The following is an 18,328-nucleotide window of genomic DNA, read 5'->3' as shown; positions in this document are numbered from 1 at the left end:
ACCGCCGTAATACTTTCCTTGATTAACAATGCCACACCACCCCCTCTTTTACCATCTTCTCTGTTCTTACAGAAACATCTAAATCCTGGAACCTGCAACAACCATTCCTGTCCCTGCTCTACCCATTTCTCCGAAATTGCCACAACATCGAGATCCCAGGTACCAACCCATGCTGCAAGCTCACTCACCTTATTCCGGATGCTCCTGGCATTGAAGTAGACACACTTCAAACCAGCGTCTTGCTTGCCAGTGCCCTCTTTCGAACTTTTAACCCTATCCCTAACCTCACTACTCTCAACATCCTGTACACTGGGACTACAATTTAGGTTCCCATCCCCCTGCTGAATTAGTTTAAACCCCCCCCGAAGAGCACTAGCAAATCTCCCCCCTCAGGATATTGGTACCCCTCTGGTTCAGGTGAAGACCATCCTGTTTGTAGAGGTCCCACCTACCCCAGAATGAGCCCCAATTATCCAGGAAACCAAAACCCTCCCTCCTGCACCATCCCTGTAGCCACGTGTTCAACTCCTCTCTCTCCTTATTTCTCACTTCGCTAGCACGTGGCACGGGTAACAACCCAGAGATAACAACTCTGTTTGTTCTAGCTCTCAGCTTCCACCCTAGCTCCCTGAATTTCTGTCTCAAATCCCCATCTCTCTTCCTACCTATGTCGTTGGTACCTATGTGGACCATGACTTGGGGCTGCTCCCCCTCCCCCTTAAGGATCCCAAAAACACGATCAAAGACATCAGGAACCCTGGCACCTGGGAGGCAACACACCAACCGTGAGTCTCTTTCATTCCCACAGAACCTCCTGTCTGTTCCTCTAACTATGGAGTCCCCAATGACAAGTGCTCTGTTCCTCTTCTCCCTTCCCTTCTGAGCAACAGGGACAGACTCTGTGCCAGAGACCTGTGCCCCATTGCTTACACCTGGTAAGTCGCCCCCGCAACAGTATCCAAAACGGTATACTTGTTATAGAGGGGAATGACCACAGGGGATCCCTGCACTGCCTGCCGGTTCCCTCTCCCTCCCCTGACGGTAACCCATCTACCTTCTTCTTTTACCTGAGGTGTGACTACCTCCCTATAACTCCTCTCAATAACCCCCTCCACCCACCGAATGATCCGAAGTTCATCCAGCTACAGCTCCAGGTCCCTGGCGCGGTTCTCGAGGAGCTGGAGTTGGGTGCACTTCCCGCAGATGTAGTCAGCAGGGACACTCGAGGTGACCCTTTCCTCCCACATTCTGCAGGAGGAACATTCAACTGCCCTAGCCTCCATTCCCACTGAACTAACTTCCCAACTACTGGAAACTAAAAACTAAAACAAAAACTTGTTAGTTTAGCAATCCGACGGACAGAACTTTTTTTTTTGGTTAGAGGAGGAGGATGGGTGGGAGACACTACGTAAGTAGTGTTTCGGGTAAAGCTGTCACTCGAGAACAGCCCCTTCACAAACCACCTTCAACTTACGCTGACCGTACTGTACGTATGCAAATCTCCCCGGAACAGCCAATCAGAAGCTCTGCTCTGCTGCCCTCTGCTGGATGCTTGCCTTCCCTAGAACTCCTCGGGTCACTTGCGCAGGTACACCTTCAACTTACGCTGACCGTACTGCACGAATGCAAATCTCCCCGGAACAGCCAATCAGAAGCTCTGCTCTGCTGCCCTCTGCTGGATGGTTTGTTCCACCCGGGGAAAAAGTCTCTGACTGTCTACTCTATCTATTCCCCTGATCATCTTATAAACCTCTATCAAGTCGCCCCTCATCCTTCTCCGTTCCAATGAGAAAAGGCTTAGCACCCCCAACCTTTCCTCGTGAGACCTACTCTCCATTCCAGGCAACATCCTGGTAAATCTCCTTTGCACCTTTTCCAAAGGTTCCACATCCTTCCTAAAATGAGGCAACCAGAACTACACACAGTACTCCAAATGTGGCCTGACCAAGGTTTTGTACAGCTGCATCATCACCTCACGGCTCTTAAATTCAATCCCTCCGCTAATGAACGCTAGGACACCATACGCCTTCTTCGCAGCTCTATCCACTTGAGTGCCAACTTTCAAAGATCTATGAACATAGACCCCAAGATCTCTCTGCTCCTCCACATTGCCAAGAACCCTACCGTTAACCCTGTATTCCGCATTCATATTTGTCCTTCCAAAATGGACAACCTCACACTTTTCAGGGTTAAACTCCATCTGCCACTTCTCAGCCCAGCTCTGCATCCTATCTATGTCTCTTTGCAGCCGACAACAGCCCTTCTCACTATCCACAACTCCACCAATCTTCGTATCGTCTGCAAATTTACTGACATCCTTCAACTCCCTCATCCAAGTCATTAATGAAAATCACAGTTCTGAGGGAGATGCTAGTAGGTGGTGTGTCAGAGCGTTATCAGGGTCTAGGGGCAAATGTCAGGTGTGATGCCAGGGGCACACAGTGGTTACTCATCCTAGCAGCTTGAAGGAGGTCATTAATCTTCTTTCTGCATTGCATGCCTGTTCTCCTGGCCAGGCTCTCAACACTTACTGCCTCACCCCAGCGTGGTTCATGACAAATGTCTGATGTCTGCAGCCCATCCTGGAGAACAGGAGCTCCCTCCTCCTCCTCAACTGTGTCCAGCATCCATTCAATGTTACCATCCACGAACCTTGGAGCTGGTCTTCTTGCAGCCATCTTCTTGGCTGGAATGACAGTCTGTGGTGAATGAAACGTTTAAAAGCTGCTCCAGCTTGTTCGGATAACAAGGTGATTCCTGACCCCAGAAAATCACTCGCCTGGGAAATCAGAAGAGATTCCCATGGGCAGACTGATAGCACATTTGCATGCAGGGAATCTTTCCTCACTAGCACTCCTTGTGCCAGTGAAAAGCACTCTGGTTTTCCTGCTGGCGCGAGCACTTAATCGTGGTTCAGGATGATAGCACCCTATGTCAACAATTTGATATCCCAAGAGACTTTATCCTCAATAAGACATCTCTGCATCTCAACGCTAATGTTTCCCGGTAGACGAAATCCTGAAACCCACGGTACCTAAACAATTAATCAGCAAGTTTATGACACTTTGTGTTCCAGATACTGTGAATATACTAGAGACTCTGTGGTGTTGGGAAAAATACTTCACACTGGATATTGATGAGGAGACTTGGGGCAATTTACAAAAGTCCAACATTAGAAATAATCCCCAAAACCCCAACCCCCTAACCGCCCGATTCCCCTTTCCTTTTTCTTTATTTTGAAATATTTTTATTGGAATACATAGTTTACAAAAGGTGATTATCTTGTATTTACATATGTATAGTTATTCCCCCCACTTCCCCTTTTCCCCCCCTGTCGATTAGCCCCACCTTCCCTTCATCCTCTGCCGTGTTTTTGGTGTTCTTTTGGGGTCTTGTAAAGGTGCAAAGAACAATACATCACAGGAACAGACCCGTCAGCCCTCCAAGCCTGTACCGGTCATGATACCAGCCTTGGCCAAAACCCTCAGCACTGCCTTGTGCCGTATTCCTCTATACCCATCCTATCCATGTATTGTCGAGATGCTCCTCATGACCCTGTTCCAACCTGTGATGGGCCCTCCTTCTCCTCATCTGGATGAAAGCCATGTCCAAGGCAGGGTTGCCTGCAACCTGCACCATCGCTCCTCAGTGGATGTGTGAACAAATTGAAGTCATAAAGTGAGCATGCCTTTTACAGATTTCCCTCCACCTCACTGCTATCAGGCCAGTGCTAAGCCCTTCACGTGCCTCCTTCTAGACATAACATACCCACACTGTCCCTTCCAGGTGAAGGACATCTTGGAGGACGAGAGATTGACGTTCCTTTTATTCCACATGACTGTACGTGCAGACATTGCTCTTTGAGCAGGATGTTGAGAACCATGACCAAGAAGCCTCCATCTGACACTGTTCCACTAGTGCCCAGCAGCCTCGAGACCCTAGAGCATCTCGACAACAAGGACTCCTACATCAGACTCCTATTTATTGATGACAGCTCCGCCTTCAACACCATAATCCCAGCCAAGCTCATATCAAAGCTCATAACCTAGGACTTGGCTCCTCACTCTGCAACTGGATCCTTGACTTTCTAACCCACAGACCACAATCAGTAAGAATAAACAACAGCACCTCCTCCACAATAGTACTCAATACCGGGGCCCTGCAAAGCTGCGTGTTTAGCCCCCTAATATACTCCCTGTACACACATGACTGCGTGGCAAAATTTGGTTCCAACACCATCTACAAGTTTGCTGATGATACGACCATAGTGGGCCGGATCTTGAATAACGACGAGTCAGAATACAGGAGGGAGATAGAGAACCTAGTGGAGTGGTGCAGTGACAACAATCTATCCCTCAATGCCAGCAAAACTAAAGAGCTGGTCATTGACTTCAGGAAGCAAAGTACTGCACACACCCCTGTCAGCATCAACGGGGCCGAGGTGGAGATGGTTAGCAGTTTCAAATTCCTAGGGGTACATATCTCCAAAACTGTGCCCTGGTCCACCCACGTCGACGCTACCACCAAGAAAGCACAACAGCGCCTATACTTCCTTGTGAAACTAAGGAAATTTGGCTTGTCCACATTAACCCTCACCAACTTTTACAGATGCACCATAGAAAGCATCCTATCGGGCTGCATCACAGCCTGGCATGGCAACTGCTCGGCCCAGGATTGCAAGAAACTTCAGAAAGTCGTGAACACAGCCCAGTCCATCACACAAACCTACCTCCCATCCATTGACTCCATCTATACCTCCCGCTGCCTGGTGAAAGCAGGCATCATAATCAAAGACCCCTCCTACCCGGTTTACGCACTGTTCCAACTTCTTCCATTGGGCAGGAGATACAGAAGTCTGAGAACACACACAAACAGACTGAAAACCAACTTCTTCCCCACTGTTACAGGATACCTAAATGACCCTCTTATGGACTGACCTCATTAACACTACATCCCTGTTTGCTTCACCCAATGCCGGTGTTATGTAGTTACATTGTGTATCTTGTGTTGCCCGATTATGTATTTTCTTTTATTTCCTTTTCTTTTCATGTACTTAATCATCTGTTGAGCTGCTCGCAGAAAAATACTTTTCACTGTACCTTGGTACACGTGACAATAAACAAACTCCAACCCAAATCCAATTGCCTTGGCAATGTAGAAAGACTTACCACATGAACCATTGTTAACCATGAACATTTACCTGGGAGGATGAAGGTTGGAGTTGCAAGTTGGCTGCCGTCCTTCAACCATGCCCCTGGGAGGCAGCCACCTCCCTTCTCCCCTGCTTTGATTGTAGAAAATGGCAAATGGCACTGAATGAACAGCAGCTCCACACATTGCTATGATCTTCATGTTAAGAGGCCTATGAGTTGGGAACAAACCTGCAGCCATGTTGACTTCACTATAGAGAGGAGAAGACAATAATACAATACATAGGTATTAGGGTGTCTCTTCAGTTTGACAATTGTGCTGTCCTTGAACTCACCCACCCGAAAAGACTCCCTTCCCACTTTCTGCAAATTAACCGACTGACCAATGCGTGGTCAAGATCAGATTTGAAAAATGGTGAGCATTGCCTTCCAGACGCTCCACCAGTGCCACCTTCCCCCTATCGGCCTTGACCTACCTGATATCACCATTCTTCTCCACTTTGTCAGCCTTGAACTTGCCCCATCCCATTACCTTGACCGCATCACGATCCACCTCCACATGCCTTCCCTCCCTTCAGAACTGACACCTGTTACCATCCCCAAGCCAACCCTAACACCGTCCCTTCCGCTATCTGTCTAGTCCCCCTCCATGAACTGCCCCATGAGAAATTTACTTACTAAACTCTCACACTGGGCCTGCCAACCCACCACATGCCACTCCCCCCTCTGATTTTTCTCTCCTATCACCAGTACCCTGAGTTCACCCCTCGGAACTCCACAGTCTCCAACACCGACCCTGCCCTCTCAGACACACTCTCTCCCCTCCTTCCCAGGACACTCTCCCCGCCCCTTCAACGAATGCTCTCCATCCCTCCCTTCTTCTCACTTAGTCTGCCTCCCCTGTCCGACCTTTGCTCCGCCCCACCTTTCTGCCTTTGCCTGCCTCCTGTATCCAGCTTTGCTAGAGCTTATCTACAAGCACTCGATGTGAGTGACCTTATACGAGGTCACCAAGAAGGTGATAGCAGCATCCACTCGCCTCACAGTCAGAGGTGGGGTGTGAGTGACATCCCCTAATGTCAAGGCAGCATTTGATCGAGTATGGCATCACGGAGCCCTCGTAAAACTGAAGCCAGTGGGAATAAGGAGGAAAACTCGCTTCTGGTTGGAGTCATATCTAGGACAACTGGTTGTTGCAGGTCAGTCACCTCAGTTCTGGGACATCACTGGGGTAGAGGGAATCAAACCATCGCCCCATAACATTCAATGCTATTCCCATAACTGAATCACCAACTATCTACATCCTGGCATTATTACTGACTACAAACTGAACTGGACTAGCTATTTAAATACTGTGGCTTCAAAAGCAGGTCAGAGGCTAGAAATCCTGTGGCGGGTAACTCACTTCCTGACGCTCCCAAAGCCCGTACACCACCTACAAGGCACAAGTCAGGAGTTTTTTTTAAAATTTAGAGTTCCCAATTCATTTTTTCCAATTAAGGGGCAATTTAGCATGGCCAATCCACCCATCCTGCACTCTTTGGGTTGTGGGAGTGAAAACCACGCAAACACAGGGAGAATGTGAAAACTCCACACGGACAGTGACCCAGAGCCGGGATCGAACCCCAGACCTCGGCTCCGTGAGGCTGCAGTGTGAACCACTGCTCCACCGTGCTGCCCTACAAGTCAGGAGTTTGATGGGATATTCCCCACTTGCCTGGATAAGGGCAGCACCAGCAACACTCAAGAAGCTCGACAGTATTCAGGACAAAGCAGCTCGTTTGCTGGCTACCCCTTCCACAAACATTCAAACCCTCCACCACCAATGAAGAGTGGCAACTGTGTGTGTATCATTACAAGATGCACTGCAGGAATTCACCAAGGCTCCTAAGGCAGCACCTTCCAAACCCACAACCACTAGCATCTAGAAGGACAAGAGCAGCAGATACCTGGGATCCCCACTACCTGGAAGTTCAATCACTCGCCATCCTGACTTGGAACTATATTGCCGTTGCTTCATTGTCGCTGGGTCAAAATCCTGGAACCTCCTCCCTAAGAGCACTGTGGATGTACCTACACCTACAGCAGTTCAAGAAGGGAGCTCCCCACCACCTTCTCAAGGGCAATTAAGGATGGGCAGCTAATGCTGGCCTAGCCAGTGAAGCCCAAATCTCGTAAAAATGAATTCAACAAAATTTACATTTTGCCCCTGGGTCAGGGAGTGGAAAGTTTCCCACTGTTGTGGATCGGATAAACATCCAATGACGACTTATTGGAAGATTGCATGGCTGGGTGTTGGTTGGATAGAACTGGGCTTGACAATGTTCTTCCCAAATGCCTGTCAAGGCTCACACCTGAATAATAGCAACTTACCCAGGGATTAGGCTGCACGTCCATTGAGTTGGACAGCTGTACAAAATGAACACTTCCAACAGGAGAAAATCGCCAGGGGAATAAAAATCTTGAAGAGGTTGTAAGCGATGCAGATGGTGGTTTCTCATTACCTATCATGTCGCTTCATGCGTAAACAAATAGTTTGCTGCAGAACACTTCATCAAAGAAGAATGGATTTTTAAATAGAGAGAATGATGACAACAGCACTTTTTCTTTTGGCTTTGCAGTCTCTGCATAAACAGAGCAGATAATTAATCATCTGAATTCCAACCTTTATGAATGCGACTGTTTTAATTATTGCCTTAACCATCATCTTTGCCCCATGACGGCAGAAGGGAAGTTCTTTGTGAATGCCACAAGAGGTTCGTTCATCTCAGCAAATTGCTTGAGTGTAAAATAGTAATGCCGAGAAAAATCTCAAGGCTGAGTCTCCCCTAAGCTTGCGTCAGGTGACCATCGTTCTTGAGAGTTCCTGCGGGGTGGTTGAGTAAGAGTTAGAACCCTCAGAGGAGGGTAGAAGCTTCCAATGCCAGGAGTTAACCAGCTCCTCAGCCTACACAATCTGCACAAACTATCCTTTGGGAACACCAACCCTCATCTTTGTGACTTCCTGGAGTCTCAATACTTGGATGAACAAGTGAAGATGATCAAGAAGCTTGGAGATTACATCACCAACATGAAGAGACTGTGAGCCCCTGAGAATGGCACGAGAGAGTACCTGTTTGACAAGCTCACGCTGAGAAAGTGACTGAAGTTAATCCAGGACAATTCTGTAATCTTGGTGATCTTGGCATTATGGCCTAATCAAATCGAGATTGGCTCTCCAATCCCAACAAACACCTGTTCCAAAGGGGTGATGAATGAAGAGGGAGGTTTTCCTGCTCTTTCCATTTTCTTTCTTCAGTAGGAATGGTCCTTTGAAAAAGGGAGATGGGAAGTTTGGAAGGATTGATCAAGGAGATCTCTTTAATTTGCTCCCTGGATAAGACTTTGAAACCTCCTTTCACTGTGCCTCGGTACACGTGATATTAAACAAATCCAATCCAATCCAATCCTTCAGCAATGAGACAGGTTTAGTGCACAGGTTTAGCTCACACGGCTAAATCGCTGGCTTTTAAAGCAGACCAAGCAGGCCAGCAGCACGGTTCGATTCCCGTACCAGCCTCCCCGAACAGGCGCCGGAATGTGGCGACTAGGGGCTTTTCACAGTAACTTAATTGAAGCCTACAAGTGACAATAAGCAATTTTCATTTTCATTTCAAATCAAAATAGCAGCAATTCTTCTTCAACCCTTATATCAACTGCCAAAAATCCAAGCGGTGTGTTATTCTAAAGAGCTCTCAAAACCACCATCAAAGGACTTCAAATCTCTTTATCAAGAGAGCCACATCACTGTGACCTATGGTGTAGGGAATAGGGAATGTTTTTCTCCTTCTGCGTCTTCAGTTCAAGTCAAGACCAGAGATGAAAGTCTCTTCTATCTTTAAGGATCCTATTTGAATTGAGACTTCTGCGGCTATTATCCATTTTTCCAGTGGAACAGAGTGCAGAACTGTACCTCAATTGGCAATTTCACACAACCGGTTACTGCAAGGGGAGAATGGAAATGAGAACATGAAAGGGACTCTTTTAAAGCTGGGACTGAAAGAAACATTCCTTGATCAGAACAGAGGGATTTCAACTGTCCACTTAACCACAATTGTGCACTTGAACATTGAGAATGGCCAATGAGACCAATATTCAAGCAGAAATACATTTGCAAAGGAACACTGATTGCCAGATATTAACCCCGTTGCTACATTCACATCCCAGCACTTTTGGGGGAATGGGGACGGGGATGCGGGTGTTAATCAACAATGAAAATGAAAGCGAGAGGGAAACAGGTAAAAAGGCATTGTGCCCACTTGCATTGTCTCACTTGTTCAAAGGAAGTATGAGCATGTTGAAATGAGGCTTCCTTAAAGAGGAACTGCTCTGAAGATAGTTAATTATCCAATCTAACCCTCTAACTATGTGATAAATCGTATCCTTGACTACCGTGCAACATTTTTTAAGGTCAACGTGCAAGACATAAAAGTATGCTTCCATGTCTTCTGGTAATAGACTACATAAAAATGCTGCTCATTTACATTAATGGCAAAGATTAGTTTTGCTCTGCTTCTGTTTTACAATTACATTGGTTTTATCGGGTTATTAACTACACTGGCGCAGCAGGATGGCGGAAGGGAGCGGAAGCAAACAATGGATTGTGATGGAGCTTACGTGAGGATAATATGAGCCGGTGGTTGCATGTTGAGTATGCAAAGTTATGTAAATATGCAACTTAAAGAGAAATGAAAGTCAAATGGCAAAGGTAAATGCAGTCCCCTGTTAGTCAGGTGTGTAGGGGCACCTTGTGATGTACCACTTAATGGCTGGTATGTGCTGAACCAGGTCCTAGGAGATTTGGGGTGCCACGATTGGCTTTATTGTTCCGAGACACTATGGGCTAATTTTACATAGCCTGCAGAACTGATTTACTTCAATGGTAATATGAGCTTGTTATAATTCATATTTTGTATTTGTAATAATTTAAAGAATCATTCTTAATATATAAATTATAGAAAGAAAAACCTAGTATGTCCCAAAGTGCTTTACGGCCAATCATGTACTTTTGAAGTGTAGTCACTGTTGTAATGTGGGCAATATGGCAGCCAAATTGTAGCCAACAAAGTCCTACAAACAGCAAAGTGATAATGACCAGATAATATGTTTTTTACATTGATTGAAGGAAATGTTGGTCAGGATACTAGGACGATGACCCCTCCTTTTCATTCTAATCATATGCCATGGGATTTTTATACCTAGCTGAACCTCACAGCATATCATTCCCTCAGCACCACTCCGGAGAAGCAGCCTAGGTTTTATGATCAAGCCTTCGGAGTGAGATTTGAACCTCCTGACATAGAGGCGAGTGATATTACAGACCCATTTTGATCCAGTAGAAAACAAAACAATAACTTGATCCCAATAAAGCAAGATGCATGTGCGACCTGAACAGGGCTCTGGCCAATGTTTGATTCAGTTTTGTTGACAAAAGGCTCTGGAATTAAGGCAGAGAACTACCTCGATTGTTGAGGTGAGGGTTACAAGGACAGAGAAAAGCCAGGAGAAAAACGTTGAGCGTCAATGATGGAAGGCTGGGAAAACTTGGACTCTTTGATCTTAATTGAAAGGGGCAAATGAGAAGATTTTCTAGAGGAATGTAACAGAGAAAGTGGAATACAAATAGTCAATTCAAATCGCTCTCTCAGGTTAATGCACAACTACAGGACAAGGGTTCATAGGTACAAACCGATAAAGCTGACACAAAATATATTTCGCAGTAGGGGTGATTAATAATTGTTACGGCAACTGCATGTATTTGAATAGGACCTTTATCATGAAAATCTCCAAAGGTACTACATAAAGTGGAAATAAATAAATGGATACCGAGGCAGAAAAGGAGAGAGCAGGAGGTTTTTTAGGTAGAGGATGGAGGACCAATTACGAGGCAAACAATATAATTAGAGCTGTCTGTTTCTGCAGGAGGATGAGTTAGATGCTTCTCACATCCGTACTGAACTCTGTAATTAAAATGAGCTTGCGTTTACTATCATTCACGGCTCTTTACCATAATTATTATAATTGGTTCTCATTTACATGGGTCAAATTACTCTTTTCTCCACATTAGCACTCCATATTTGCATAATTTACACTATTATGCGGTTGGGTGGGAGGAATGCTCTTCTGTGGGGTGAGGTTTGACTGAGAAGGATTTCCAATGAACCTTGTTGTCTGGCTAAATAATGGACAATTTTTCTCTGTCGTGCGCAGTGAGTTTCCAGTGGGATTTCTGCCGTGGAGATGGAGCCCACCAGTGTGAGAGTAAGGAAGATCAGACGCTGGTGCAATATGAGAAAATACTGCGACAGACCTTAAGGGGCAATAGAGCCCCGAAGATCAGAAGCAAGGTTCCCATTGATGGTTTCAGCTGAGGCCTTCAGTAGGTGAGTGTTTGGGGTAGACTGCAGACCAAAGAAAGGCGGCTGTTGCAAGACTCTCTTCATCCAAACGCTGGGGATTTTTTTACTGCCTGTTCCCATGACCTACGCCAGATTCATGTGGCTGCCACAAAAAGTGCTGATAAAGTGGAGCACAAATATGGGAAGTTTTCCAGGACCCTGTTTCATCCCTTTATTAGCATGTAAGGATAAAGAAAGGATCAGCCAATGTTCGTCCCCATGAGCCAAAAAAGGAAAATCGTGTTTGCAGCATTGAGGTGGGAGTAGGCCTTGCTGCCTAAATTTCTGGGAATCCTCCTCTGTGTTCGCACTCAATTTCAGGTTGGATTCCCCTCCTTTCAATAACCTACAGCTGACAGTAAAGAAGATTACTTTAATCGTGAGAAGCAATGCCTCCATCTTGAGCTGGAACGAAAACCATTCTCAGCAACCAGATTGTTGACATTCCTGACAGCATTGTTGTGACTTTGAAAGGCTGCTCAGCCATTGTAAACAGAACTTGAGGAACATTTTACAGGCAATTTAGCCACATCAATCTGGAACTTAGTCTTCTTGGTAACAAGAAAGAGAAACTTTGAGTTGACAAATGGTGGGGTGACAGATAAAAGTTGGCCATGGTGCAGACAATCCGCAGTCATGTACAGAATATGATCAAGGGCATCATAGTAGATCATCATTACAAGATGAGATTAGTGTATGCCCATTTTCCCATTAATGTAGTTGCTCAGGAAACAGGACCCATAGATCCTGTAAAAATCCATAACTTCCTGGGAGGAAAGTGTCCTGTTCTCTTTTCTGCTTTACATGGATGGATTGGACGCGTAGTGTTGAATAAAGAACACAAAGCTTTGTCAACAAACAAAACTATACATAGAACATAGAACAGTACAGCACAGAACAGGCCCTTCGGCCCTCAATGTTGTGCCGAACAATGATCACCCTACTCAAACCCACGTATCCACCCTATACCCGTAACCCAACAACCCACCCCCAACCTTTACTTTTTAGGACACTACGGGCAATTTAGCATAGCCAATCCACCTAACCCGCACATCTTTGGACTGTGGGAGGAAACCGGAGCACCCGGAGGAAACCCACGCACACACGGGGAGGACGTGCAGACTCCGCACAGACAGTGACCCAGCCGGGAATTGAACCTGGGACCCTGGAGCTGTGAAGCATTTATGCTAACCACCATGCTACCGTGTTGCCCGTTGAGTTATTTATTTACACTACTAAGAATTGTTCACATTCCTAAAGTAGAAGGTTATTGCATTAAACTATGCTATCTCTAACTGATAGAACCTAACTGATAGAACTCTCAAGTATACAACTGCTCTCTCTCACACCTCACTATCAATCCTCTCACTATCTAATCTTCTTGATCTAATCCCAGAATTCACAAATTACATGATATATATATGCCTGTTCTGTGGTTCCCTCTAGTGGTATGAATCATTATCATTAATTTTTTAACCTTTTACATCCCAGTCAATATACATATCATGGCAGAAAGTATATTCGTAGAGTCTGTATGAGGCCAAATATTTAATGTGTAGGTTCCCAGGCCCAGAAAGCTGAGCTTTGAGGGAAACAACAGTGAGCTGGTGTCAAATTCTGCTGCCCTGATCCAACAGGCAACAACAGACAATAACAAGGATATCCAAAAGTTCTTTGGAAAGTATTTACCTCCCTGAGAAAGGTGCAGTTGTTGAAACCACAGCATTGACATAATGGAATAAAGCTGCTCTCATTCAACAAGTGACGACAGTGAAAATAGATGGATATACTTGCTGCTGAAAAGCAAACAAAAAGCAATTTAAGGCTGAAGGAGTTACACCCTTGGTCCACTGCAAGGGCCATCACATCAGGTTCCTGTACGGCGATACCCGTAGTGAATTTTGCCCACATGATTCCAGAGGCTGGAGAATCCCGCAGGCTCGGAGATTCTGGCACCGGCCTAAGTGGATGCAAGTTGGTCATTAAGACACATTTACACCCATTTACAATTTCCCGCTGGCACATGGGTTTGAACCCCGATTCTGCCGTCAGAGGGGCAAGTGGGGGGGGGGGGGGTGAAGTATCGTGATCGCGGCAGGCGCCGAACCCGATTTTTCCTGGACGCCTGATTCTCCACCCGCATCGGAGACCTAGCTTGAGACAATTCACACCTTGATTACCTGTAATTATCCCTCACTCCACTCATACTGTTTGTACCTGTAAAGACTTGTTCACCTGTAAAGGCTCACATTCCAACCATTCTTCACATACCAATCGGTGGAAGCTGATGGGTTCCTGTTTATAGATTATAATTGTGTCTCTCCTATATATGCTGTGATTGTGAATTGTCTCCACTTCACCTGATGAAGGAGCATGGCTCTGAAAGCTAGTGATTTCAAATAAACCTGTTGGACTTTAACCTGGTGTTGTGAGATTTCTTACTATGCCCACCTCAGTCCAGCGCCGGCATCTCCACATCATAAAAGTTCAGGGCTGCAATGACCTTGGCGGCCACTGGGAGCGGGTATCCTCCTACTCCACGTGGTACCAAGTCCACCAGGACATGGCACAGGTGCAGCACTGTCCCCTTGTTGAGGCGGAGCATCCTATAGCACATGCTGTCTGTCATCTGTTCGAAAGACCTGCGACGCATGTACACCTTGGGCCATCGCCGGCCTCCCCCTCTGGGTCCCTCCCTGGCCTGATGGGCAGCCAGGCCCTCAGGATGTGGAACAGGACCCTGCAAATGACCCACCGTCCCGAGCATCTGTCGACTCTGCATGTGTCGACTCTGCTGCCGCTGGCTTCTCCTGCGTCTGGCTTGCCAGCAGTACTGCGATGGCAGCCTCTCCGAGGTCCACAATATCATCCATAATGTGATAACTGTAAGGGACTGGAGAGGGTGTGGGACATACAAATAGCTACAGCTTCCCACCCCAGGCCCGCAGGCCCCCTAAATCTCCCCACCCTTACATCCCCTGCCACCCTTCATCGGGCCGAACCCCTCCAACGGTTGAGGTCCAACACCCGACCGCACCTGCTCCCCCCCGCATCACCCCCAAGCTCTGAGGCCCCACTGTCCCCAGATTGGTGACATGATTTTGAAGATGGCTACTCACCTCCTTGGATCCCCACAGCATCTGCTCCGCCAGCTTCATGTTTTTAAAAAGGTTTACTAAACGGCCTCCGTGTTACTGCTCGCTGGGGAGGGCGGTTAGATTACGGGTGGCCATTGATAGGAGTCCTTCCATTAATGGGATGGAAATTGGTCTTAATTGGTGATTATCGGTTTTTCACCAGGTTGCAGCGGGATCCTCATCTGACAAATGGGAGCGGGCCAATCCGATTGGAAACTGATCGGCGCCGTGTGCAGCTCCTGGTTTCGGCCTCTCCCGCCAGCCAACCGGCCAAAACTCTCTCGCCAGTGCAACGTGGCTGGTAGATCGCATCCTAACTCTCTCACAGCCCTGAAACTTCCTACTTGCTCGGTTTTCAAATTTTCATCTGCCCTAGCATTAAAACATACAGAGGTGTATTTCTCTAATACTCCTGTGACATATCATTCCATGTTTTAACCATTCTCTATATAAAGGCATTTATCTTCACTATCTTAATGAAAAAATTAAATTAATGACCTTTACTCATTAACCTTCATCAACAGAACTCTTCATTTAATAATCTGTTACTAAATCTAATCAGCCTCCTTTGTTCCCATGGATATAGTCTAAGTAGGCCTAATCCTTGGCCTGGACCTTTGGCCTTTACCAGGGCTGGGTTCAGATATGGGCAGCATCAAAGTTTACCCTCGCCAGCGGACGTGCCAGTTCTCTGGCTCATCCTACCTCTGGGCCATTCTTGCAGAGGTGGAATTGGGGGGTAGCCGGTCTACCCACCCACATGCAGTGGCAGCTCCAAGGGGTCTGGGTGCCAGCCTGGCCAGAGGCCAACCACCTGGGGACCTCTGGTCACCTGGAAGAACCCCCCTCCCCAAGTGCCATTCTGCCTGGCCCCCGTTTGTGGAGACCAGTGCTAAACGGCGATCGGCTAGTGTCTCCTCGGTGAAGCCAATAGATGCCGGTTGGCCGTTCAATCCAGCAACAGCATTGCTAAGTGGAGCTTTAAGCTGTTTTAGCTATGCAAATCTGGGTCCCGCCCATTGTGGGTGGGATTCAGATCGCGACATCTCGCTTTTAAGCACACAACATGACTGTGGGCAAATACACTGTCCACTCTGAACCCCGACTAAATGCTGGTGGATGTCTCCTCAGAAGCCCCCCAGATTATTGTCGCCTAAGGGTTTCCAAACTCCACTCCCAAAACGCACTTTAAAACTTTTTCTCACAATTATGTTTTACCTTACCGATGTGCATTCCAAAATCCAGACCAGGTTTTCCAAATGATACTTTTAAACAAAGCTTCTGCTCCTCTTTTAACAGAGAATCCATTCTAGGATTTCACACCAAGGATTTCTTTGTCATCACTGCTGTCCAAAATTGCTTTCATGCTTGATTTTCAGAATATATTAAAATGTTATCAGCCGTTTGTTTCATCTTTGAAGGCTGGTGTCCACTTGAAATCTGGTCACTGCAATTGTTTCTTTAACTCAGAACACTTTGTCTACTCTTCCTTCAAGTCTTCTGAACAATATATTGGTTACTGTTCACTGAACTCCAGTTGTCTTAAACATTCTTTCTGTTCCAATTCCCTGATTATTTGGACCGTAACTTGTACTTTGAGAAGCCTGCCTCATTGCAGCTTCCATCCCCTCCGGTCTTTCTTCTGGGAGATTTGTAAGATGTTCCTTCCACGAGGTCCTGTCACGGACTGCCCACGAATTCAGCGAAACAAAAAAATTAAAAGCTTCTCTACCTTACAATGCCCCATTTGCTAAGAAACACCCACATGCTTATGCCTTTTATTTATTCTTCATGTTGCAGCCCTCCCTAAACAGAATAGAAACACAGTTAGAACTTAACCAAACCCCACACGTGATGTGGACCCCACACAGACAAACACCTATGTCCAGCATGAATATAACCACAGGTTTTATCCTTCCAGGCACAGAAACATGAAGTTAAACACACTCACAATGATACCTTATTTCTAATGTTTACCAACACAAATATAAATCCCTTAAAACTACCTTTATTTTCTGAACACTAGTCAGGCTTGTTACGGGCCTAATTGAGTCCAATTGAAGAGGCTGCCTCCATGCCAATTTAAAGGGTGACTGTTTCCCCTTGTGGACGGGTTTGGGATACGGAAACAGCTTGACTTCTGTTTCCTGTCCTCGGAGGGAAAAACTCAGCCCTCAGGCCGAATAGCCCCAGACTTAGTCACTGGGCCAGAATCCTGGAAATTCCTTTGAAAACCATTATTCCTCCTAAAAGCACTACGGCGCATTGGCACAGTGGTTAGCACTGCTGTCTCACAGCGCCAGGGTCCCGGGTTCAATTCTGGCCTTGGGTGACTGTCTGTGTGGAGTTTGGTGAATGGCCCCAATGGATGGTAACTTTGATTTTCTCCATTTTGAGAAATTGCGATAGGGCGCACAGCCAGTTCGCAGCTTTGGATGGTGCGGCCGTTGCCAGATGAGCAGGATTCTTCGGTGAGCGATTATGAAGGCAAAAAAAGGGCGCCTGCCCTCCTCCCATAAATAGTTCTGATACTCCAAAAGCGGCCACTTTCTGGCATGGTTCCACCCTCATCCCCACAACCTTGGGCATTGCCTCGAACAAGGCTACCCAGAACCCGACAAGTCTGGGGCATGACCAGAACATGGGGATGTGCTTGGCACTGCCAGTCCTAGAGGCCTGCTCTAGTTTCGACAAGCGTCTGCACGCTCACTGCCATGGAGCACAGGGCGTGGACCATCTCCGTCTGGGACTGCGCCACATCACATTCAAGCTGTGATTTCACCTTTTGGGTTTGTGTCACATCAGCCAGTGACTGCGACATCTCCCTCTGGGATTGGGCCACCTCCCTCTGTGTCTGCGCCACGTCGGCCAGTGCCTGGGCAATGCTGCCGACGTTCCCAGCCATGGCCTGCTGTGACTGGACCACGGTCAGGAACGCCGCTGTGATTCCAGGTGGCTCTGGGACATTGTCACCTGTGAGGCGGCAACCCTGCCCTGGGCCTCGGCCAGCACATGCACAGAATGCCCCTGGCCTTGGACATGTTGGTCCATAGCTGAAATCATCACCCCCCCAATGCCTCCACCATGGATGCCACCGTGCGGTGTTAGCCTGGGTGGCACGCTTGGTCGGCACCACCTCCTGCTGCTGCACGCAGTTGGATTCCTCTCACTGTGCCTGCAGGACTGGATGCTCGCCGAAAACCCCTCATGTAGTCACTGGCTCTGCGCCGGCATCTCCACCATAGATGGGACTGTCCATTCCAGAAGCCAGAAGCCCATCTGGACGGCAGCTAGTCCCTGGAATCGGCCTGCCCTCCGACCTTCCGTCCCCTCGGGTGCTCTTACCTCCTCCACCTGCTGTACTGGACCAACTGTGTGGTGCGAACCAGAGAGTGTCCCAGGAGCCTCTTCACTAAAGTGCCCAACCGAAGTGAGTGTCTCTGGGATTGTGGAGGGTGTTGCAGACAGCTGTGACGGGAAATCACTCCGACCCGAGCCCTGGGGTATCGGGAGTCTCGGCTGGAGGGCTAGCGTCCGAGCTGCTCCCATCACTGCTCAGCTGAGGGGGGGTGCTCCAGCTGTGGCACTGGCTGGGGGGTGGGGG

The 18,328-nt window shown here is 47.3% G+C and overlaps 1 pseudogene; it reads left to right on the top strand.

The window, feature by feature from the left end:
• The first annotated feature begins 9,369 nt into the window (after positions 1–9,369).
• Positions 9,370–13,321, top strand: LOC119972123 (annotated as a pseudogene).
• The last annotated feature ends 5,007 nt before the right edge of the window (positions 13,322–18,328 follow it).

This window comes from Scyliorhinus canicula, chromosome 10 (genome assembly GCF_902713615.1).
Source record: "Scyliorhinus canicula chromosome 10, sScyCan1.1, whole genome shotgun sequence".
Taxonomy (NCBI): domain Eukaryota; kingdom Metazoa; phylum Chordata; class Chondrichthyes; order Carcharhiniformes; family Scyliorhinidae; genus Scyliorhinus; species Scyliorhinus canicula.
Note: the sequence above shows the minus strand (reverse complement) of the source record. Positions and strands in the feature narration are given on the sequence as shown.